This window comes from Alligator mississippiensis, chromosome 6, assembly GCF_030867095.1.
Source record: "Alligator mississippiensis isolate rAllMis1 chromosome 6, rAllMis1, whole genome shotgun sequence".
In the NCBI taxonomy this organism is placed as follows: Eukaryota; Metazoa; Chordata; order Crocodylia; family Alligatoridae; genus Alligator; species Alligator mississippiensis.
Genome location: NC_081829.1, coordinates 83,121,776 through 83,147,964, shown reverse-complemented (window position 1 = coordinate 83,147,964; position 26,189 = coordinate 83,121,776).

Genomic DNA, 26,189 nt, shown 5'->3' with positions numbered 1-26,189 from the left:
TAGTTTTTGGATGCTAATAGTGTAACAGATGACAAAATGGTATGATCCATTCTGAGCCTTATGGGAAATAAATCTTATTGTCTGTTGCCTATACACACAACACCAGTGAAACCAAAAGGGAGAGTTATGTGAAGAGTGTAGCTATTTTATAAAGGCATTTGTTTCCAGAATTTCTTATCATAGCAGAACATTTGTGGTTCCATAAGCAGAATCAGCCCTCTGATGCAGATGCAGCAGAACAGATGTCTAATCTAGAACGGTGAATTTGGAGCAGATTTGGATAGTTCTTTGAGGGATCATTTGATGTGTGATCTGTGGCACCTGAAGGTGTATAGAAATGTTTGCTACAAGATATTGAGTTTACATAATCCTGGGCTGTATTTATTACAGTGTCTATGGAAACTGCCACAAATGAGATGGCAAAAATAGCCCAAGGAAGAAATGATGTATGCCAAATTAATGAATATCAGCCAACGTTTAGATTAGACAAATATATTTTAAATGACCCTGCACTGACCTAGCAGGCTGTAAAACAGATTATTGTCACTTAAAATGAAGTTGCATTAGAAGTGCTGTAAGAAAAGTTATGTGAAGCATTCGAAAATATAAATACAAATTTGAAAAGTTCATATAATAAATACAGTAATTTGGGGTAGGGAACATATGAAAGATCACCTGCCCATGACAGTGACCTTAGAAATGTAGCCACTGTGAATAATACAATACAAACCCTAAAGAAACTCATCTGTCCTTTAAACACAACTGCAGATGAATGGGACAAGAATAAAAATGGAACTGACCACAGGCCCTGCAGTTTTAATTATCTCCTGGAAGGATTACGAGCCTCTATATGGAACTTTCTTTTCCACAGTGGCTCTATCATATTAAATTAGCCTGGTGTAATACTGCAATAGGCATAAGTGGACACTTGCCCACGCTGGGTGGCAGCAGTACATGGGACAGGGCCAGTTGCTGAGCTGCTGAGAGTGCCACTGGCAGCTGGACCAGAAGTGCAGCTGCTGCTATTTTTGTGCCCCACTCCAGGGTCAGCATCTGGGGCTGGTGCACTGGTCACCCCCTCACATTTTGTTATGCTACTGGCAGGATCAGGCAGAAACAGTTCTTATCCATGGAAGTGACTTACCAGAAGTTCTGATAAAGCCTGCCAAAGTTCTCATTAATGATATGGATAAACTGAAGGATATTCAACTCACTGTGATATCAGAAGAAGGATGACAGTCAGGTTTTCTAAATACCCTGCCAATTCCACATGCTCTGTAGCCAATGAGTGTCATAACTAATGTTGGTGGAAAGATTTAGTATATGCAAGAATGCTGAGAATGGGAGACTGTGGGCATGTCTACACAAGTATTTACACACACCTAAACTTAATGCACCTTTGCTTAAGGTGCAGTAAGGTGATTTACACATGTGTCTACATGTGGACGCGTCGCATTAAGGTGCATTAAATTTTGGCACAAATAGCCAAGTTGCATTAGTGCACGTGCAGACATGCTAATGCACATTAACACAGTGTCCATAGACATATGCCACATTAATGCCCATTAGTGCGTCTACACATGTACTACTGTGACTTCGCTATTCATGCCTAAATTTGATGCCTTAAATCACCATTTAAGCCTTCAGTCATATAGCCTTAATTCACACAGTCTAACATCACCATTTTTAAGGTGCATTATGGGTCTGCACATGTAGAAATGTGTCATTAATGAGCCTTCAAAATGGCAAGTTTATGCTAAGCCTGCTTAAAAGAGGCACTTGTAGACGCACCCTGTAGCACTTGAGCCATATCCCTTTACTTGTGCAGCAATTTGGGATTAACAGACTCATTCAAAGAAAACATCTGTGCTCATATTGTAAGAAATGTTGTTGCTTTAGCAAGTAAGCAAAAGTTACAGCAGGGTATGAGTCCTGTAGTATGCACATGTTGCCCTGTGGGGGCAGGTCAACTCTCAGGATCTCAATATTGCGCTGTTAGACAGGAGGGTGTGACACAATTCCACATATACAAACACACAAATCAATTGGATGCATACACACACACACACACACACACTACTAACTCAGGCACATACACATCCAAACTAGCCTGGGCACATGCATACCTGTCACCAATTCAAGCACATACACTATACACCCCAAAAGTTAGACAAAAATCAATTGTCCATACCCACACACTCAGTACACATACACAGATCATTAATTCACATATCATACACACAATGACATATATTTACACACACACACTCACCAGTTCACACACATAGCTAAGTTCCTAATTTTTATGGTATGGTATATATCTGTGTGCTTGGGGTACCTGTGATACTTGGGGGAAGGTTAAGGTGAGAGAGAGAGTTAAAGCGTAGGAAGTGAAAGTTGCCAGAACTGAGATTAGAACCTGTGGACTAGAGAGAAGCTGGCTGAGGAACTGAGGCTTGGGGTTACTTAAGGTAGACTGGGGCTGGAAACTGAAGCAGACAGCTGAGATATTTGGGGAGGTGGGGGGGCTGACAAGTGGTGGCAAGGCGGAAACAGTCAGGAAACAGACAAAAACAAACTTGGGGTTTCAAAATAACAGGTTTATTAAATAGACAACACACTTCACAGCCCCATGAAGTTATTGGTTCACACACACACACACACACACACACAATGGCAGCAGGAGAAGGAGACTCAGCGGAAGGGTTGGAGTCCAGGTAGGGAAGAAAAGCAGAGTCCAAGTCCTTGGTTGAAGAGGGGGAGGGGGTGATAGCTACCTATCCAGGCTGGAAAGGGGCCTTTGTCCAATAGGTGTTGTTCAAAGGGGTGTCGCCGGCAGGGCCTCTGGGTGGATAGGTGGTGTGGCATGGTGCTGGTCCAGATGGAGAGGGCATCCCAAGGAGTCAGTCTTCACTACCCCTTTTATGGGGCAGACTACCTCTGATCTCCTCTGGGGAGGGCCTCTCCAGGCAAGGTCACTCCTGTCCCAGAGGGCTCCAGGTGTTTTTACTGAGCATGTGCATCCTGGCACAATGGGTTACCGCATCTTTTGTTTCTTGAATGCTGAGGGTGGTTGCAAGGGCTGTGTCATTGGTCCAGGTATTGGTGTTGATGGTTTGGTCATTCAGAGGGAGCTATTTTTAGACCTACTGCCATTGTCTCTCAAGTACCCTCATTTACCCCAATTCATTCAGGAACCAAGTTACATAGGAGGGGTAGGTATGAGTCATAGGTTACACAACCGGGCCTGGGGACAGGATGGAGACTTGACAAACAAAATGGAAACTTGACATGACTTATGCTAACTTACATATGTAGGCCTAAATCATATAGTACCAGTAAAACAGTAATATAGAACAGTAAAAATCAATATAAACATAATAATAATACAATATAAAGAAGGAGAAAAAACAAAACAAATACAACTTGCTACCAAAATAAAATGCTGAAGCTTATCCTATGTCTTAGCTCACTTATACTTATCTATAGGGAATAGAGAGGGAAAGAGAAAGTCAGAAATGGTTGGGGAGGGAATGCATTTTAAGTGGAAAAAAAAAAAAAAGAAAAACGGGGTTTTGCTACACACAGAGCAAATACCCTTAGCAGACTGTTGCAACAGTAATCTATCATTTTGAATGACATCTGCCTCAGCTTATTGGAAAAGGTGCCTCTCTTATGGTACCTTTAACAGTCTTTCAGACAGTGGTACAATGGAACAGCTTGATTACCATTTACTTGTCCTACTTCTATATATTTGCTAACACAACTGTATTTTTGTACCTCTTGTCTACTCTCAGAGATTACTGTCCAGAGGACAAGAGCAAAGTCTGGAAAGTATCTGCAACACTGTAAGTATTACTGTGAATTAAATAAAAATGAGGAAGGCATTACTATTTAAATAATGCATTCCTAGGGTAAACAGATGCAAGACGTTTAACCTATACTGAGTGCTTCTGAGACCAAAACAATATAGACTCATAGCAAATAAAGCCAAAAGTGAATGCTCCCCAAAGGAAATTGCATACTGTGCACATGGGTTAGATGCTGAAGGCCTCCTTGAGTTGTGGACAGCATAACTGCTGTAGGGAATGACCCCCTTGCACAGATCATTTTCTTTATAAATAGTTGCAATCTTCCTTTGCCAACTGTGCAATATTCCTTTCCTCTGTGCATCAGCTACTTAAGAAGGTTAGAAAATGGAAGGAAATAAATCCTTTGCAGAAACACTGAAGAAAGCCAAGAGAGTTATAATTTCAGTTAGCTGGAAACCATTTCAAAAGCTTTAAAGGGGCCTAGATACTTAAGTCCCATTGAAATTAGATACTTAAGTCCCATTCAACTCCTAAATGCCTAAATCATTTATGAAAATCAGTGTTAGGTTCCTAAATCAGTTAAATACTTCTGAAAGTTTTTACCCTTAGTTTCTAGGCATTCTGCCATGGGACTTCTGAACCAATCAGCTTGTGATGTTTTGTCTCACACCCTTGGCATTAGCACAGGAGCAGTGATGCCATGTGATGTCCAAGAAGTAGGTTTCTGCCAATAAAAGCTCATAACTCTCTGAATCATGAGTCCCTTAGCTGTCACCCTGTCCTACCTTTTGCCTGACTTCAGACTAACACCGCTAACCACCTTTATGCCCAGGCAACAGCTGTTGCATTTAGATCTCCTTTGTTAACACCCACTAAAAGGAAGTAAGAGGCCATCAGTTTAGTGGAGCAATTTAAGAAATGTTCCTAGGATTTGTGTGGGCAGCTGCTAACTCTGTTAACAGAACACTGGCCTCTGGCATATGGCCTCAGAGACCATATCCCAGTTATAGCTGTTGTGTGTTTGCAGCACTGAGCATTGCTCTTTAATGGATGCCATTATAAAATAGAATATATAACATGGTATTTCAATGGACTAGGCACTCTTCAGAGTATTCCAGACATATTAGAAGTATTTGATATACCTCATATAAAGCCTTTTTTCCAAGTGCAGAAAAAGCAGCCAGGAGTGAACCTCTTGTAGTACAAGTAATGAGGCTATGCTGAAATCAAAGCTGAGCATAATCATATTCTCCTTCTTAATGTAGAATCAGGACCTTGGCATTCATAATACTTGCCTAATGTCATGCATTTGAGCAGTCATCCTTAGAAAGCTACAAGAGCTGGAAGGAGCTGCTCTTTAGCTGTTTGGGAGTGACTAAAATGAAAGGTTTGGGAAAAAGCTGTGTTTAATAGATGAATGTTGATATCCAAATTGGTCAACAGAGATACAGTATGCCAACTAAAACAGAACGCATTAGGAAAGGCATGTATGGAAGTAGCTGGAAATAAAATGGGTGTGAATATATATGGATTTCATGGGGCCTATTTAAGACTAGATGAAATTTAGTTGTGGTTAATTCCTATTCAAAATGGGGAAGGTATTTTGTATGTCTACAACATAAGCACATCCCATCACTACATACTCTGCACTTTGCAAGATAATTAGCATCCAAGTTTTGGTGATTCCAAGTGCTCCTGGCCCTACAACATAGCATCAGAATTTAGGGCATTACTGGAACAAAATGCAAGTACACACATCTAACCTACAGTCCCATATCATCCTTCCTTAGGCATTATCTTGCTCCAAGTTTAAAAAAGAAAAATATAATCTATGAGTTCAGAAAAAGGCATACAGAAAAAAGAAACTGATGTTCTTTGCCTACAAAGAGGCTCCACCCAGCAGCACAAACCAGCTATCATCTGCCTTTCCTCTGGAGCTTTTTAAATGAGACTTGGGAAGGTCAGTTTATGAGAAGTAAATAAAACACGCTGCCCAAAGACAAAATTTTCTCTCATGTAGGACAAAGTATGTGCCTTGAGCTGAGTCTGCAGCTCAATAAGGCCATGAAATTTCACCCAAACAATTAGAAGCAAGTCTTACAGGGCTTTTTTTTTCCAAATAAACATTACCCACTACCACTTTACAGATTAGATCATGCAGATTTTACAGCAGTTAGCATGCAGCATAGTATTAAAGGTATACCTATACTGTTTTTAAAGGACTATGTACCCTTCATCCTTAGCACTTTAAAAAGGGGAGAGTTTTTTGATGAAGAAACTAAGAAATTAGAATACATAACAAAGATATGGTAGTCTTGTAAAGCTAGCAAGCTTAGCATTCTTCAGTGCTAGTACGCAGTTATTTTGGTGTTAGTAATGTGTGTGTGTGTGTATACACACATGTATGTGTACATGTTCACATGCTCCTCACTGCACCTGCTCTCCTAGTCCAAGAATGCCGTAGCAACAAACAGTGGTAACGAATGCAAATCTGTCCTGCCTTCTGCCTGACTTCAGACTAACACAGCTATCTACCTCTCTTTGCTCAAAGCAGCACAGTCATTTGAATACAAGCTGAACAGAAGCTTGTATTAGAATAAGGAAAATGAGGCACATCTTTTCTCTCTCACACATGCCATCAAAGCTGCTGCCTGGAATCTGGGTTCCTGTTTCAGTGATAATGGAGAGATCAGGGCAAAAGCGTACTTGCATTTCAAAATACCAAGAGGGATTATTAAGATATTACAAAAAACTAGAAACATACGGAATAGGATGAAATTAATGAGGACAGTTTAAACTGTATCAGAGGCAATTACCTAACAGGGTATTCTTTTATATTTTAGAACAGTTTCTCAAGCCTAGTGATAGCAAAGATCTCTCTAAGGACTGGACAAAGCACTGGTAAATGTGTTTTAGAGAACAGGCCCACGTTCGGCAAAGATGGACAGATCAGCCCAGCTCTTGGCCATCTTTGATTTCTATTGTTTAGGTATAATGTTATTACAGCAGTGCTTATACCTCCAAGAGACTAATGCAACATGAAGGCTGCCTCCTTGTCCTCCTATTTCTAGATAGTGCTGAAGTCTTGCAAGAGCCTCAGAAAAGTGCGTTCTCTACTCAGACCTACTGCACGTGAAACAATTTCTGCTGAGTAGAGTTTCCTCAAAGTTCACGTAATTGGGTGCATAGTGATCCTCTGAGTGTAAATTGTATTTGCAATGACAGCTTCTACTTCAAATCAGCAGTTTTAGCCTCCTGCTGGCAGCTTCCAAAGCATCAAGAAGTAGTGTCATTTTTACACAAGTAGTGTTCAATCTCCACATTAAATCTGGCTTCTATCCTGCTTTCTTAGTGGTTAAGTATGAAAAGAAGAGGTGAACTATGTTAACTCATTAAGTACTTCTTTAAACCTGAACTATCATGCATTGCAGCCTTGGGTAGGAGGAAGAGTATAAGGGAAAAGCCAAATACATCATGGCTAACACACTAGCGGATCACTTTTTTTAAAGAATTGCTATTTAGGCCAGTGTAGCCTAGGGCACAGAATGCTGGTCTAGGACCCAGCTCTATCCACAGCTGTCACTCACTTGCTGAGTGACTGAAAGCAAGTCTCATACCTCTGTGCTTGTTTTCCTCTTTGTTGAAAAAGGGATAATAGTGTTGGCATCCTTTTTAAACTGCTGTGAGATCTACTGATGAACTACTATAGGAAAACTAGGTGGTGTTAGCCACCTACCACTAAGGAAATAAAACTGAGGATGGTCCCAAAAAGCTGCTGATCCATGTAAAAATAGAGGCTCAGAACCAAAGCCCCATGCGTGGATCTCCTCACAGACAGTGGAACATGACCCCAAAATGATGGAAAAATCATCGTGGTTCATTGCTTTATATAATGTTTAAAATTAGAACCTTAATCTTCACAACAACAACAAAAAACAGGCTAAGACTTCGATGTGACTCCTTACAGCAACTTCTCACCAACAGGAGGAAGGGGGAGAATAGCAATTTCAGCCAAGACTAGAACCTAGAATTTGTTATGCTGTGTTTATATGCTTTGATGGATGGGAAATTAATTACAGTATTCCTCCGCCCTCCCCCTACTTCAATCTGCACTCCCCTTTCCTAAATTTTAGATTTGCCCATGGATCTATCCCTAAAGGGTCCCCCTGATGCAATGTGTTGAATGGCTAGAATTAATTGCATTGGTGTTAATAATAATGTGGCTCTAATTAAAATATCCCAGCAGTGCTCAAAGAAACTTAGAAATGCTAATTTCTTTGTCGTTCGTTTTAGGGCTTGTTTTCACTTGCCCTGTAAGTGAATATTACCTATAAACTAAACACAAGGTGGACAAATGAGTGGAGCCATCTATGCACAAGCCACTTGTAAGACATGAACATAGCCAGTTGTCTATCATTTGCATTCCTGAGTTCTCTTTCACTGCTGTGCTGTGTATATTGAATAAAGCAAATTAGCCTTACTAATCCAGCACTGAACCCTGCTCCACACCTGCACAGGGAGACAAGGGGGCTGAAAGAGACCTAGACCCTATAATAGAAAAAGCAGTTGTCGCTGCGTTGCTTCTCCCACTCATATGCAGGTGGGTGGAGAGTGGGAAGACAGAAGTAATGAGTAGTTTGAGCTTTTGCTCAGGTCCCCAGTGGTGCTAGCAAGGACACTGGTGCCAGCACAAAGGGGAAAGTAATCAGTGCCAGGAAAAATGCTGGAAGTGCTACTTTCCCTGTGGTGCAAACTGACAGAAGTATGCAGACATGCTAAAAAAATAAGAGTAATACAGCCACATGAGAGCGTGAGCACAGCTAGCAATTTTTCATTTTAAAATGGTACAGTTCTCTTTTTGATATGAAACAAGTAAAACAATACCATATTATTTAAATCTTTTATTACATCCATATAATACTTTGTACTTGCATTCAAACATTTTGAAATATTCTACAAAAATAAAATAAGGATAATATTTTCATTTGCTCCTTAGGCACCTCCTATGTAAGCAATACAACACCTGAAAATGAGATGCCTGCTTCAGCAGGATGATTCAAGGACACAGGGTTAGGAAACTAGGCTCCCTCTGTGGTCAATTTGGAGAGAGGAGCACCTCCAAAGAGTGATTCAGAGAACCCAAGTGAGAAGCTGCCACAGAATTGGGCTGCAGGAAATGCTGCGAGTTCCTGCCCCTCCTCAAAGCACCAGCATGAGACTCACGGCTGCCTTCCGGTATCTCAGGCCACGCCGGATCCAGAGCATAGACTCTCCTGAAAGGAGGTGCCTGACATGACAGCTCACTTATGGGCTAAGTACAGACAGTCAAAAAGCCCAAAGCTGAATTCATTCAATCTTTGCAGGTTAGTGTAAGCTATGTAGATTGACCTGATAAGCAAGTGAACAGACATTCACTTTTGATTCCAGAAATGCAGCCACGTGCTTGCAGTGGCCCAAAGCACAAGCCAGGGGCCACTAGAGCACAGCTCTCTGCTCACCTGGAGGAGACAGCTTGGGCCAAGGCTAGCCCATCCGCCCTGCAAGTGGAGGTTTGATGGTAAAGTGCAAAGCATCCTGGGATGCTGGGGGACTGACTTAACTTGAATTTGGATGGGAGCTAGGACAGAAGTTCAATAAATGAATTTAACCTAAATCAATGAAGTCTGATACTACATCCATCCAGGTTTATCATAAAGCAGTTTCAGCCATTATGAAAGCAGTTTATACTCACTGAACTTCTGTCATGTTCCAGATTTGAACCAGTTTCCCATCACTTATACTGGTTTATGTGTAATTTCTGTCCCTAACCATGGAGATGTATCTAATGGTGGTGATGGCTCTGCTCTCCTATTGCTCTATGGTTCCTGCTGCAGTTTCAACAGAAGGAGCATACTCCACCATAGACAGCAGGAGGCCAGGGCTAACAGAGCTTAGCCCCCGCAAACTGGGCTGGTGACAGCGGCTCCAGTACCCCAGCCCCAGAATGGCTGTGCGGGAGGGAGGGGCAGGTCAAGTGGGCACACCCCACACCACCCAGCCCCCCCAAATAATATTTTCTAGTGCCGCTTATCCCCTCCACTCAGACTATTCCATAACCTGATGGATAGGGCACACTTTTTTTAGAAGATTGGAGATATGCCTTGGAACCCCCTGAGTATGAAAGACACCTTGAGCCCAGGTCTCCTGCTTCCTGGGTAAGTATACCAAACATTAGGCTATTATATAAAAAGTGGGCATGATCACTGCCTCAAAGTGTTTTTGAATACAAGTCACCGTGGCTACAGTTCTTTGCACCAAAGTGGATGCTGGGTGATCTCAGAGCATGCCTCACAGGTGGGACCTTACCTGGTACTCTTAGTGCTTAGGTACTCCACTCTGGATTGCAGTGGGGCTTACACAGGAGTTAGGCTCCTGCTCAAGCTGGATGCTTCTGGGCATACGTTTAAGTTTAGGGACTTTTGCAATCCAAAATGTATACACCAAATATGTCCAGACACCTAAGGGGTTTGTGGCTACTGGAGTGGGGCATTCTGGAATGCATTTTGTGTCTTGCCTGCCTAAATTCCCCCTAAGTTCCATTTGGGTATCTAGTTTACTAACCTGTCTATTTTCCTAAATCACTCAAGAACAGGTAAGTTATATTGTAATTGTTTTTAGATAGCTTAGCTGAGGCACAGGCAGGTTAAATGATTTTTCCAGAATCACTGAGTTCGTGATTTGTTTTCACAGTTAGGACCCAGGTGTCCCAACTCCTGATTTGGTGCCCTGACCACTAATGACAGAGTGGGAGAACAGTCAAAAAAGAAAGAGACAAATATTATAGAACTATTCTGATAGCTTTTGCCAGACTGATTAATGCTTGCCTGTTGTTTTATTACAGAATATGAATGTCAATGAGATGGTAATTTGACATTTAGTCATAATGAGTACATTAATTTAATTAGGTAAGGATCCCCATTAATTATGTGTTGTAATTTCTATGTTATTTGTTTTCTGAGACCCAGAATTATTAAGGGAACTTTCTGCAGTACTGTAGAATCAGATCTCTGCATAGAGACCATGTATTCCTAACATTCCCCATCAAAGATATTTGTCCCCATTGACTACATCACCACTAGTTAAAGAAATGAGAGAATTTTTTGTCACCAAATGTGTGTCTAATGTTAATAAAGATTTGTTTTTTCATGTTTTGAATGGAGATGAACCCAAGCAGGACACCTGAACAAAGAAGCCCTACTGGCTCCTACACAGTGTCTCTAAGGTCTGTTACAGCCACTGAGAACAGAGTAGGTAATGATCTTTGGAGCCATTTCTGTACTGTGAACTGGCTGGAGAGGGCAGAAAACAGCAACAACAAAAAACCCCAATGTACACACCATTATTTTGCTTTTGGTAAAGATGCTGTTTTCATAACAATTTTCTTATCAGCTCCAATTTGCTTTAATTGATTACACCTACTCTGTTTCAGCTGAACTAACTAGAAACAGAAATAGGGACTACCAACAATATACCATTATTTTCTCATACTACACACCCACACGTAAGATAGGTACCTTGTTTTTGGAAAGCAAAATATAAAAGAAAAAGAAGAGTTTTCCAGAGTCATGGCTGACTGTGACAAAGCCCTCCCAAAAATGTACAGCATCTTTGCATGTGCTCCAGAGGTGGGAAGGGCTGCTTTAATTATAGCAGCTTTAGTGTATTCAGCATCCTGGTGCTTCAAAATGGCAGTGGGGACACTAACTGAAGTTCATTCAACAAGCTTTATTTAAAGTGCCCCCACTGCCATTCTGAAGTATGGGGACACTGAATACACAAGACGCTGAGGCTTCTGGAGCATGCTAATTAGCATGCTCCAGCAGACTTAATAAATCAAGTCTGCTCCGACATGCTGCAATTACTGCACATCAGATCAGACATCCTGCACCTCTACAGGTACCTGTACTGTCCAGGAAGTGAGGCATCCTGAGAGACAGTCTGGGTGAAACAGCAGGAACTTGTTGCACAAGTCTAGGTTCCAGACAGGCAAGGACGGTAGCAAGACAGTTACTTCTATACTATACTTAGTTCTTTATATAAAGTTGCTGTAAATAATAAAGTGTTGCTTCCACACCAAAAGCCTCATTGGACATGTCCCCATGAGCCAGAATATGCATTTCTCCATATCTGTGCTGCTGCTACTTGTCCCCAGGGAACACCCTTCTATGCGCAGTTTGGCTTGCAGCAAGTTGCCCCAGGTGGGGTACAAGAAGCTGGCTCCAGCAGCCTTACCTGGGGTCCTAGGGGCCTCCTGGGGCTACAGTGATGGCGATCCGGGTGTGTGGAGCCCAGCCGGTGCCCTGGAGCATGGTTCAGGTCAGCCAATTTTGGGCGGCACACGCTGCCACCATGTATACCAGCCCACTTTTTTGCCCAGTGACAAAAAATACCCCACCATGCTGCAAATTAGCAGTGCAGCAAATGCCTCCATGGGCAGCACATGCAGTTTGCAGCACTGCACATGGGTTTGTGGTGCCATAAACTGCAGATGCACGCTCATCCGGACGCACCCATTGAGTCACAGAGGCCTAGAGGAATAGGGCTGGAAGGGAGGTTGCTTGCCTGACACAAGATCATCCCTATCCAAACCATCCTATACAAATCCATAATCTAAACTCTTCATAAAACTACAGTCAACCCTCTCACAACACAAGACATTAACCCTAACCTGACACAGGTAAAACAGGGGAACCATAGCAGCCAACACCCTGATTCCAAAAAAGATTGTTAATATACACTCATCCCAGGTAGACGGCCATGCTGTCTGCTACAGAGGATGGCAAAAAATGTAGTCTGTACCAGGCTGACCAATATGAGATGCTACAGACTACATGCAGAAGCTCACTCATCCTTAGCCAGCTCGGTGGCTCTTCAGCCAAAAGCTACTGCCTCACCAACACCTGTGAGAAAGTGAACATGGGACTTTAGCCCTGCCACTTGCTGCCCCAGGGAGAAGTGGCAGCCATTTCAGCAGTGTCTCCTGGGTACTTGTCTACCCTGTTTTTATTCCAGTGAAGAAAAACCTGCTTCCCCACCTAAGATACACATCCCAATTATGGAGGGCTGATTTGGGAATGAAAGGTGTGCATGGTAACCAAGTAAATAGGGTAAACTTTTCCATGACTGTTTGTTCTCTTTAGCTACCTGGTAATTGTGACACTTGCTGCATTTGGATGAAATAGCCACATTGACATCAAGTAGACAGCTTGCACTAACAGCATCCTATTACCTACAACTGAATACTGTCATTAAAAAAATTGGCATCCTGTTTACCTGATAAACGCAAAAGAGGATGATCATAGTAGGTTACTGGAACATTACGTGAGCATGTGCATAGCCATGATGCTGCTCAGTGCTTCGAAGTAGGTCAGATCCTGCACAATCTTACATTTCACACCTATTACACCAAAGTTTACACCAGTCCTTTTACAGAGGTTTGCCCTTCTAACCAGGTCTGATTTCTTTCTTATGTTTTGGTACATAGTGCTTCAACTGGGCTGTGATTATGCAGAGACTTGTCACAAATGAAGAACAAGCTCTGCCTTAGGTTAATGTATTTGTTAACATATAATCACTATCAATTCCAGCCCCAAGCAGATCACTACCAATGTGTAAAGCATGCCACACAAAATGATAATACCATGCTAAAACAACTCAGCAATTCTTGTCCTGAAAATCATTTTGCCTATGTTCAGCAATCCCACATGCAAGTTGAGATAGTATGATTTATAAATAGATAAGACAAAGAGGAAGTTATCTGACAATAAGGCCTGAATGATGCAAACAGAATATGAATCAATGGTATAGATTATTATTCATCATAATTGTCATAGGGACTGGAAATTTCATTAAAAGCTGTTGTCTGGAAAAAAATTAAAATTTGGTACAGGGCATATCACAGCATTGTCTGCTCAGGTGTAAGTTATCATATTTTAAGCATTGTTAGTTTTGACTAAACCTACTATTTTATACCACATTGTATTATGTTAATAGTGTTATTTGAAAGAATGACTATGATAGCCTTTGTCTCCCAACCTCCTGTAAAAGAGAGATTTTTTTCTCTGCATAACAGAAAAAGAGAGGTTACTTTCCTTTGAATTACACACGTCGGTTTTTTGGAGTTATATTTTAAGCTATGTATATTAAAGCACATATCAAAATCAAGCAAGCTATTAATTACAACCTTACTGTGTTCATCTCATCCTCAGCTGCAGTGAGAGAGAGAGATGCATTCAGTCACAGTGTGGATTGTAATCCGGCTTCCCCTGCAGGAGCTTCCCCCATAACACCCTCTGGTCCTCTCTAGTGAGTGTAGCGGACTCCAGTGTCATAACAAAGCAGCAGGTACACAGGCAGCTGGATCGTGGGGGGAAAAGGCAATTTCCAGCTGCTGCCATGGTGCCAGTGCAATTGTGCAGCTGCAGTAGCAGCTGATATTCTTCTGCCCTCCCTCCCGGGCCAACTCGGTGCTCAGGGTAGCTACCCTAGTCATCCCACTTCGCTTAAGATACTGGGGGACTCACTCTACATCAGCTCCCCAATCCCCGTCTAATTTGCTAGCAAGTAAATCATTTTGTTTCCATAGCTAAAGTTTTATTGCTTGGCTGTTTCCAAAGGTACAAACAGTCCTGGTGTCAAGCACAGTCACTGCACTTAGTTTTAACCATTTTTCCACAGGCCAGGAATGCTGAGAACATATTGTTTGGTTTCTGCTTTAACAGGCAAACTAAACTAAAATGAAAAGACTTCTTAATGACTAAACAATAACAAAACAAAATAATAAAAAACTTATGTTTCCTTTATATATTGAATTAGTCTGAACAACAGATTATACAACCATGTTTCTGATAGTGCTTTGATAAACCACCAGAACATGTAATTTATGAAAAGGCATCTGGGCCTCTAAGCCTGTTAAATGATAGTAGGATATGTTTTTCACATCAGCCGCTAACCCAGATTCAGCAGCGCAAGATTGTATTTTTATATCGATAAGCATATTGCACAAATTGTAAAACAACAAAAGTTCCCTTTAATTGTCAGTGACAGTCTATTAGAAGGCCACTGTTTGTCATAATTTCCAACCTCATCAGGTTAGCCAAAGTCAGTCACATAGGGCGCCTACACCCATGCAGCAAGGCGCAATTACAGTGCGTTGGAACAGAGTCTGTTAATCAAATCTGCTAGAGAGTGGTAATTACCATGCTCCAGCAGACTCCAGTATCACATGTATTAGCATCCCCGCACTGAAAAACGACTGCAAAGGCATTTTAACTAACGCTCATTTGACAAGCTTTAATTAAAGCACCGCCACCACCATTTTTCAGCATGGGGACACTGATACATGTGACACTCCGGCCACTTTGCTGGAAGTCTCTACAAAGGCTTGCTTATGTGCCTTCCCAGACTGCCGTAGTCTGCACTGTTGCTGGAGAACCAGATGATTCACTTGCTGCCGTGTATAAACACAGCTGATGTACTTCCTGTCCTATGGTAAAGGCATACATTGTTGATGTCTATGGAATGAGGTTTTTCCTACTCCCTTTCTTTCCTAGCATTTTTTATTTAGCTTTATGTGTTTATTTTTTATTTAGCAATTATGTGGTTTTTATTTAGCTTTATTCCTTTCAAATTGGTAACTTGCGTGAGAAGTTACCCTTTCATCTATTCCATTATTGCTCTTTCTGGATCTCTTATATTTCCTTCGTTTTACCCTTTCTAGTTACCAGTTTGCCTGCTTGACACATTACAATCATAGCCTGTGAACTTGAATTCAGTAGAAAAGCAAACAAATGAATGGCATTTCTACGGTTGTGAAGAAAATAGAGTGTATCCTATAGTGTGCATAGCATCAGGACTGAAAAGGGCTATGCGCTCAAGTGGTTTAGAAGTGATATACAAATAACCAATGTTTGTTATAATATAGACAACAAACTGGCACCTGTTTTGTGCTTTACAATTAAGTGACTTATGCACTTATCCAACATACATATATGTAGACTACAATTTATCATTGAAATGTCATGTGTAGCCTATTACACTATGATGACTGATTCTTATAATGCTGCTTACATAAAACAGCAAATATGTTAATTAGGTAATGTTAATTTACATGCACTTTTTTAGCCCTAAACACCACATAGTATATATATGTCCAGCTTTAGGTTAGTAAAAATTATCAGCCTAAATTCTAAGCCAGCTAGGTTCACACTGTTACATGACTTCCTTTCCTGGCTCTGTACAGTTATCGGCTGTGTAATCTTGAAAGAATCTCCTTATTCCTCATGTCCCTTTTTCTTCTCATACATTCATAGATTCATAGATGTTAGGGGCTGGAAGGGATCTCTCAATCATCAGGTCCAGGTGCCTTTTGAAGACATCCCGAGTAGGTGATTGTACCTTTGGGGGGAGTCTATTCCAGACCCTGGACACTCGAGTTATAAAGAAGCTTTTTCTTATGTTTAATCTAAAATGGTCTTCTAGCCAGTGGTGATGCGTAGGGGGTGCACGGGGGTGCACGTGCACCCCCTGAGAGCACCGGTGCACCTCCTGACAGGCCACACTCCCCGCTTAGGCAACAGGCAGGGGGGACAGGTGGGAGTGCCGGTGCCCTCCTTGCAAGTGCCAGCCAGGGAGTGGGAGCACCGGATGAAGCACCGCAGCCACTTTTGGGAGTGCCACAGCTGCTTCCGGGAGCGCCGCGGTCACTTCCTGGCTGGCGCGATCGGCTGCGGGTGGAGCTCCCGCCAGCTGACGTGATCAGCCACAGAAGGACCCCCCTTGGGTGAGATTAGCTGTGGTGGGATGCCCACCCCTGGTTGCTGATTGGTCACTGGGGGGGGGCATGTACCCCACCTGACTAAAGTGGCACAAGTTGCCCATGCTTCTAGCAATTTATAACCATTAGTCCTAGTCTTCCCCTCAGGAGCCCTGGTGAACATATGTTCTCTCCATCCCTGATGTGGGCCTCTTATATACTTATAGGCTGCCATCAAGTCCCCTCTGAGTCCTCTTCTCCAGGCTGAACATACCCAAGTCTCTCAGCTTCTCATTGTATGACCTACTCTCCATACCTCTAACTATATGCATAGCCCTCCTGTGGACTCTCTCAAGCCTCTCCACATCCTTTCTAAAGTGCTGGTGCCCAGAACTGGATGCAATACTCCAGCTGCAGCCTTACCAAGACTGAGTAAAGTGAGAAGATGACATCCTTAGACTTGTTTGAGATGCACTGGTAGATGCATGACAGTGTTTCATTTGCTTTTCCAGCTATGGCATCACATTGGTGGCTCGTGTTCATTCTATGGTCTATCAAGACCCCCAGGTCTCTTTCTGTTGTGGTGCTAGTAAGTGTAGCACTGACGATCCTGTAAGCATTTTGTGGGTTGTTTCTCCTCTGGTGGAGCACCTTGCACTGCTCGGTGTTGAACATCATCAAGTTCTGATCCGCCCATCTTATGAGCCTATCCAGGTCAGCCTTTTTCCCCAGCCTATCCTCCAGTGTGACCACAGTTCCCCCTAATTTGGTGTCCTCTGCTAGCTTTGCCAGTCTGCTTTTAACAACCAAATCCAAATCATTAATAAATATGTTAAGAAGCACTGGTCCAAGTATTGAACCCTGAGGGATGCCACGGGTCATCAAGCACCATGTTGATTCAGTTCCATCTATTATTACTCTCTGGATCCTGCCTAAGAGCCAGTTTCCTAGCCATAGGACCATCAAGTTATTGAGGCCTCAGTTCCCCAATTTTACCATGAGCATGTAAAGGGAGATCAAGTTAAAAGCTTTTTTGAAATCTAAGTACATGATGCCAAACTCATCTCCCTTATCCAGGTGGTGTGTTACCTGACCATAGAAGGATATGAGGTTGGTCAGGTATGACCTGCCCAGAACAAAGCCATGTTGTCTATCTATTAGAAAGTTGCCTTCTGGTAGCCTATTGCTAATGGATTCTTTGATAATTTTTTCCAGGATTTTTCCAGGGATTGAGGTCAAACTGATTGGCCGGTAATTCCCTGGATCCTCCTTCCTTCCTCCTATTTGTCCTGTGTATTTGAGATGTAACTTCTTCAAGGCAGAAACTATAATGTTTGCAGAGTGCCTAACACTGTGACACAGCCATCTCACCTTGGTAATACAAACAGATAACAGCATCATTGGCAGATCTAGAATTTTGAAAAGTGGGGTGCATATGGTGAGATGCATCATTACACATGAAAAAACTTTTTTTTCTACAATTAAAATAAACTAGAAACCTTACTAATAAGCAAGGGGCCTAGGGCTGTATTGTTTGGTTTAAGATTGAAGAAAAACAATTATAACTTCATTGGAATGAGTTGCAAACAATCTGCAGGACTCTCCAATAGGAGTTTCATTACCAGGAGCAAGTAATAGAGCAGGCTTGCAAAACAAAGGACAGCTTGATTGGTGGATCATCAAAACCATTAAAAAGAAAAGAGGGTTGTTAATACGCCTGCGTGAAGCTTTGGTTGCTGATTTGATTTGGAGGAGATTTGGCCCAATTCGGAGGCTGAATGTCCAAACCCAAATCGAATCAGGAGATTCATTAATCTCTCCACATCAAAGTGGAAGCCTTCAATTTGATTCAGAGAGATCCGATGATTTGGCCATAGACACAGCTTTATATGTTTTTTCTACAAACCTCAAGGTACCAGGTGCAGTTCATGAATACTGAGATGCTGGGGTGGATGAAGCATCCCATGGGAGCATGGGGGGGGGGCCAGGGAGGGGTTCCCTGCACGCTCAGCAGCAGACCCAGAAGTGGACCAGAACTACTTCTGGTCCACTTCTGGGCAGAAGTGGAGCATTTCTGGTCCACTTCCAAGTAGAAGTAGTTCTGGCCCACTTCCGGGTCCACTGTGGAGCGTGTGGGGGACCCCGCCCCCGCCCCCGCCCCCACCCCTAGCTCAGCGACTGGTGCATCCTGGGTATGGGGAAACACCCAGTCAGATCACTGAGTTGGGGAGGGTGCGGGGTGGGGGGGCCCCATGAACCTCAGCAGCAACCCAGATCCACCACTGAGTGCGTGGGGGACACCCGCCCACGCTCACATGGGATGCTCCATCCACCCCACCATCTCAGCATTCTGGTACCTCAAGGTATGTAGAAAAGCATATAAAATTGTGTCTATGGTTGAATCGCTGATTCTTCAAATTGGAATTGAATTTTCAGATTCAGATTCAGCCAAATCGAATTGGGACAGTGTTCTAAATCAGCTAATTGAATCACTGTCCCACAAATCAGGCTAAATCCGAATCGAATACTGCCCACTTCTCACACCCCTAGTTGTTAACACCTGTGGAATGAAGAGTTTAGAAGGGATCTCGTAGTGGCAATGAGCCATGAAATAATTGACTCCCTCAGCACTGCCTGATTAGAAATGCTGCTGCCACTGCCAGGCAACTTTCAACTTTGGGTGGAGCAAGAATCAAGATGGGGTTCAAGTGCACCAGTGCACCCCCTTGGATATACCCCTAGATAGCATCATTTCATTTAATACATATGTAGGTATTTGGGTGACAGTCAAAAGTTTTAGCTTGCCTGCTTAAGGGTGAGATTTTCAAAATTAGGCACATATTAATATGTTTTTGTATATATGTTTACGTAAGTAATGTATGTATATAAATGATGTCTCATTTATCCAAATTAAGTATTCCACATGTAGGCTGACTATATTTTTGTGTAAATACCTAATTTACATAGATTACTAGGTGTTTAACAGCATAAGAAGTGTGTGTAAATAAGTATATATATATATATAATTTTTCTCACTTGATTTTGAAACATTAGCCCTAAATGTCGACAACTTTTATGGACTATTGAGAAGATTGTTTACAAACTTGGTTCATTTTGTAGATGACATTGAGACTTAAAAATCAAGCCAAGTCAAATGAATGTATCTATGTATTACCTTGTGTGTAAATTGAATAAAACAACTCCAGTTTGCATATTTTTGTGGATTGTATATCTTAATTGAAGCAGTCACAATATAAAGTTATCATTTTAAATAATATGCATAAGTAGCAATGCTAAGACTGTGCTTTCAACCTGAATTCTCTAATTCTTGATTTCTGAATTTCCAAATAATTGTTTTCCCTGTTGGATAAGTGCTTTTACATTAACACATTTTCTCATGAGGTTGGATGTGCAAGCATTTTAAATAGAGTATTTGACAGCTAAATGATTTTTTAAATGAGTATTCTAGCCTGTAATGATAAAAAATGGAATGTCTTTTTTTATCAATAAATAAAGCACAGTCAAAAATCCATTTCAGAAACTCTAGGTGTTATCAAAAACACGTTCCATGGTTTTTCTGGGTATGTCTGACACCACACCATGGTTTAATATTATTTTGTGCCAGAGGGTAACACAGTAGTAGAAAAACCTGTTTGTTTGGAAACAACTGGCTTTTATTTTGCAACTATATATTAGTACATGTATAGTACAACTGTTTTTCAAGCCAATTTACAGCTTTCTTTCTTGCATCCTAAGGAGTATGATTGTACTGTGTTAGGATTTCAGTGGGATTATTCCCATTAGAATAATTCACATTCAGACTTTACATGCTACAGTTGTTCTGTATCACCGTGAGCCTCATGATACCACCAGTCAACAATAATGGAAGTGTCGCGCAGTGTGAGCAGCTCTCACAAAACAAAATCTTTATTTCGTTAATATTTGATGCATAGTTTTGTTTTGGTTTTTTTTCTTCCGTACTGGAGAAATCAAGGGAGTAAAAGGAACTTAAATCATTTAAATCCACATTTGCCTGTCACGAGGGACTATAAACACCATTTTTCTTCATTCATATACAGTATGAAGTCATTGACAGCCACTACATTAGGCAACAGGAACAAGCTGTGCTTTGCAAGTTCTTTTGAAAAAAAAAATGCAAACACGTTTGTACTTTCCAGCTTAACCATTGCTCCTGTGTTGATTTGACAACAGCTTGAATGTAAGGGAGGAAACAGCTGCACAGGAATTAAGCAATGACATTTGTCATGATAGTTGTAATTTTCAGCTTAGTCCATTGAGCTGGTTATGTCATCAGCTGCAGTGTGGTTTGTCTCTATCACTCTTCCCTCTCAAGCCATTAGTTGGGGTTTTTTTCCAGAACTGCAGCACAATAGATCAGTCTTACATCTATTTAAGCTTCAACCACTCACTCTTTCATCATTTTATACTCCCAATACTTACACTCAGGTGGAGCTCTGCGTCTGCAGGGATCCAGGTATAGAGCTGGGGCCTTAGAGTCCCTTGGCATTTTCCAAATAACTGGACGCAGGTGCAGAGCTGTCTCTTCCTGCCTAAGCAAAAGATCAAAGGAAATGACAGTTACTGTCTTCAATAAAGGTCGGGTCCTTTGTATCCCTTGGTTTCTAGTGAACACTGGTAATAGCCTTACAGTCTCTAACACACTATGCACCTAAAGCAAAATCCTGTTCTTAAATGGGCTAAGCATTGAGGAGGTCTCTGGGGGTTACAGAGGGACAAGATGGGATTCATCCCAAGGCTTAGCCTCCCTGGTGATAGGAACAGATGGACTCTAAAGAGCTTCAGTGAACAAAGCTACTTCCTGACACTTGGCTAGGATAGTTTAGTTTATGATCCTGCCTTGAGCAGGGGGCTGGACTATATGACTGCTTGAGGTCTCTTTCACCTCACTTCCCTATGATCCTGTGATTCCTAGGACTGCTACTGTATAATTGGGGCTGCAGTGCCTTATGATCAGTGCCCCCACCCCTTCAGCTATGGGTACTCCTTGGATAAAGGGAGTCTCTTAGTAGTATACAAGGCTTGCTTCATCCTCAGCAGCCTTTCCACAAATGGGATATGGGCTCCTTCTCTGTCCTCATCACACAAATGAGAAGTAAATCTGTTCCACTACATTCTGGCACTGTCCTGGTCTTTTGGGATTTTACTCTTGCTACAGTTGTAGATAAACAGAACAGCTTCACTGGACTGGAATATCATATTTAGATAGAAATTTATTGAGGTAATTTTTCTCTTTGTTTTTTAATAGCTTGCTTATGAAGCAGACTGCAAGCACTTTAATCCATTTCTCATTTGACTCTGTGAGGACTAAATGGAATTTTTAATAAACGAGGCATTGTAAATTTCTGTATGTTAATTACACCAGCTAGATTACCGTGCTTCTGTTGTGGTTAGGCCGTTAATAAATAGGAGTCCCAAATAATGTCGTCAAACAATCCTAGTAAAGTGCTTGGAAATTTCAGATGATACGGAGCAAATGCAGCATTGAACAGCTCTTAACCACAAAAAAGGCTTGAGCAATATCATTGAATACACTATTGTGGATTCTTCTGGTTAATACATATTTGTGTCTGAGAGGAGATAAAGGTGTGCTTCGGAGGCATATTGGCAGACAGGGGTAGGTTTGGGCTCAGCTCATTCATATGCTGCTGTTCTTGCCTTTTGATATCTTTTTTGCTCTCTTTCTCTGGTAGGGAGTTGCTGAGCAGATGCTTCAGATTCAGAGGCTGCAAAATGCCAGTCATTGCTCTAAGGCACCCAGACATAATGATGTGGCCAGGCCCCCAAGGGAGTTGCCACACATAGGGACAGCAATGCTACTTACCACTGTGCTACTAGTGCAATTGTGTGGCTGCAACCACAGCCATATTTTCCACCACCCCTCCCCACAACAGGTCAATGCTCAGGGTAGCTGCCTCCATCACCCACCCTAGTTGTGCCATTAAAAGCATCTCCACACTCGGAGATCCAGGTTGGAACCACTAAAGGATTCAAAGTTCCAGTTGCTTCCTAATAATCAGGCAGTAAAACCTAAACAATGTGTTTCCTCACAAGAAACCTTCAATACCCCTTGTAATAAATTTATTAAATTGGGCAGAGACTAGTGGAGACTATTGATGGTAAAATCGCTATGCTTGAGGCTACTTACTACACAGGACTTCCAGGTTAATGACTTCCAGTGGAATTACCAAAGCTCGATGTCAGGAGCAAGCTGGAAAAACACAGAGAATAAATGGGCCAAGTATGTGAGCTTGATGAGTGTTACAGAATCTGCTAATGTGGGGGAATGTGTCATTAAATGGTGTCCTTGGGGTCAGAAAGAATTTAATTTTTCTGATGCTGCTTACCCAGCACCAATGAGAACCCCACTCTTGAAAGAAATTGTATGAAACTGGGCAATGTGGAAAATGCCCATGGTGTATTTTAATTTAAAACTGCTTAATACAATCCTCCAGGGTGGGAGAAGACAGCTAGTGGAAGCAGATATTTTGTACAAACAAAAAAGCCCAAGCATTTTCTGATTATATTCCCAGATGGCTTCAGTGTCAGGACTTTTTTTTTTAACATTATATAAATATATGGAAATCATGGTTTGGAGACAAATGCCTTACATTTCCTTGTCCCTGTACTACCTATGATATCCCATAGTCATTGGGTCTCAAGCAATGCCCTCGTTAGTCTATTACTGGCAGTGTCACTAAGGCTAAATGAAACCTGGACCCAGTGCACCTGAACACAACTGAATAGAAACCAAAGGACCCCTACCACAAAAGCACTGTCTGGATCAGATGCATTTCCTAGCAGAGTGATTCTTTCAGGGAAAACTTATTTGCTGTTAGAACAGTGAGGCCTAGAAAAGTTGTGAAATCTCCATCACTGGACCTGGACCTGTAGGTGTAGCAATGGCTTTGTTCTACTATGGGTATTTCTCATGCTTCTGGGCTCTGCTGGTTGCCGCCTGGGGTTGAGAGGGAATTTCACACTTCCCACCAACCTTGCTGCTACATGTGTCGGGGCATTTTTTTAAGCCTTCCTTAAAGGCACTGGGTGTTTGTTGCAGCCAAAGCTGGGGAGTTTGACTGGAGCATGCCAATGCTCCTACTGGGACTTAAAGGCTCCTGGGAGGAACCTGGGAGGGAGGTTCCTGGTTAGAGGGTCTTGTCCCTCCACTCAGGATCAAACTCCGTGGTCAGGTTGGGGATGAACTGTGGGAATTTGTGCCTTCCTCTGTAGCAGAGGTCTCTTCCAGCCCTACTTCTGTATGATTTTATGATTCTTGGTCTTTTATCATGCCAATGCTACAAAAGAACACTTTCATGGTCTGTTTTCAACCTAGCCATAAAGAAAGACAGAGTGCTGTTGACAACCTGAGTCCTTACAGCGACACCTCTGAGAGTCATGACACCCATGTTGAGAAAACCCACATCCTATGCAATTATGGTAAATGCACTTTCTCTTCTGCTTGTGGCAAAGGCTTATCAGCAGGGATCTATCTATGTCACGGTGAGCAAAAGAAATTTTCAGGCTGCTCTCAGTGCTAGAGCCAGTCACGGCCTCTTCTCCATGAGCCTGCCCCTCACCCCAATAAGCTGAAGGCTCCCCATGGCTCCACCCCTGTCTGCTGATTGGCTGAGAGGGCTGTCCGTTGTGTGCCTCCCCTCCCCCCACAGCCCCACAGACTGTGAGGCTGGGCCACAGCAGCCATATGGACCACTGGCTCCCATTGGAGAGAGAGCCAGCATTTTCATTTTTAGTAAGTTTTTTAAATTTTATTTTGCAGATTTCACAGACAATGCCCATATTCATAAAATCCAAGAAATCACAAATTAAGTAGATCCTTACTTATCAGTGCTTCCTAAATAGAAACCTTGCAGTGTGTTACATTCAATAAAAAAAGGCCCCATGGATAGATATAGACATTCAAAAACCCCAAGGCAGAAACCAAGTTACATAGTTTTCTGCAAACAGCATAGTTTAGATCAGTAGCAAACAGAACGCATATTCATAGGCCTGTGTGGAGCAGCTAGTATTCGCTTTGGATTTGGCCAATTCGGGGGACAGTGATTCAATTCGGTGATTCAGTGATTCGGCGTCCTGAATCGATTCGGCTTCATCAGATTCGGGGATTCGGCTGCTTCTGAATTGGCCAAATCTCTGAATTACACAGCCCCCATCCCCTGACCGCTCTCAATGGCTGCCCCAGCTCTTTGGGGGGAAAAAAGCCCCCAATCACCAGCTGCTGCCTGCCTGGGGGGCGATCCCCACTCCCCCCACTGCCCCACACTGCAGGGGGGCTGTCTATGAGCCCCTTGACCCCTGCACACCCTCACAACCCCCGCCCCCCCCACCACCATGGCTGCCCAGCCTGCCCCAGCTCCGGCTCTTTAAAAACAACAAAAAACCAAAAAAGCCCCCAACTCACTGGCTGCTGTCCAGTGGGGGGGCAATCCCCACTGCCCCATGCCATGTGTCAGGCTCTGCATGAGCCCCCAGAAGCCCCAAGGTTGCTGCAGGAGCCAGTGAGTCAGGGGTATAGACAGATTTCCAATTACTTATACTAGTAAAAGTGTAATGTCTATACTTGGCCCATATGCAGACTGTGAGAGATCACTGCATTTGACTTAAACCCTGAACCTGGCAGGGTTCTTTTCAGATTTCCTCTCCTGTAGTTTTTCCTTGGGAAATAAAGAATTTCTGTATCTAAATGCTGCTGCTTTTTACAAAGTCATCTATCAAATCTCTTTGTCCTGAGCCATGACTTAAAACTGGGAAGTGTTTAAAAGCTAATGTTATAGACTGATAGTTTCATTTTAAGTTAGCAACTACTCTGAACTGCCCTCTTCAGTGGCTTTTAACTCTTTTGGGAAGTCAAAAGTTAGGAGTGACATTAGTTATCTAGATCCATTGAAAATCTTGATCCTCAAGGGTCCAGTTCCTCCATCAGTAATTTAATGTGTAACAAAATACAGAATAAGACCTGTCGAATGTTTGTTACTGGAATCTGACATGACTTTTAGATGCCATGTTTGCAGAGATGACAGTTAGGAAAAACAGCAATTTTAACTGGAAACCTAGCAATTGTGATATAAACTCACTGAGACAGCATAAACATGGAACCCAACACTACCATTTCCTGGTCGCTTTTCAGAGATAAAACCATGCTTTAGGAATTTTTGTCTTTTGCATTGAAAAAAGTTATAAATAAAAAAAAATTGTTCTGTTTTTTAAAAAAGCAAACAAGTGAATTCAGGAAAGCATGTAAGTATGAACAACATGCGATCCTCAGGCTTTGAAAAACAAACTATTCAAAACCTCAGACTATCCCTTTTTTGGAAGTGTATACTTTTAAAGAGCAGCTAATTATATTCTTATCTCAGGCTGGATTTCTGCCCAACATTCTTATGGAAATTCTTGTAAAGGTGTAAGCTTCTTTGCAGATCAAGATGAGAATTCAGCTGGTCATTTATGCAGGTGCAGTATAGCGTGTGCTGTTTAAACTTCCCTGTGCTTTTAGTTGCTAACTTTTTCATATTTGACATCCACTG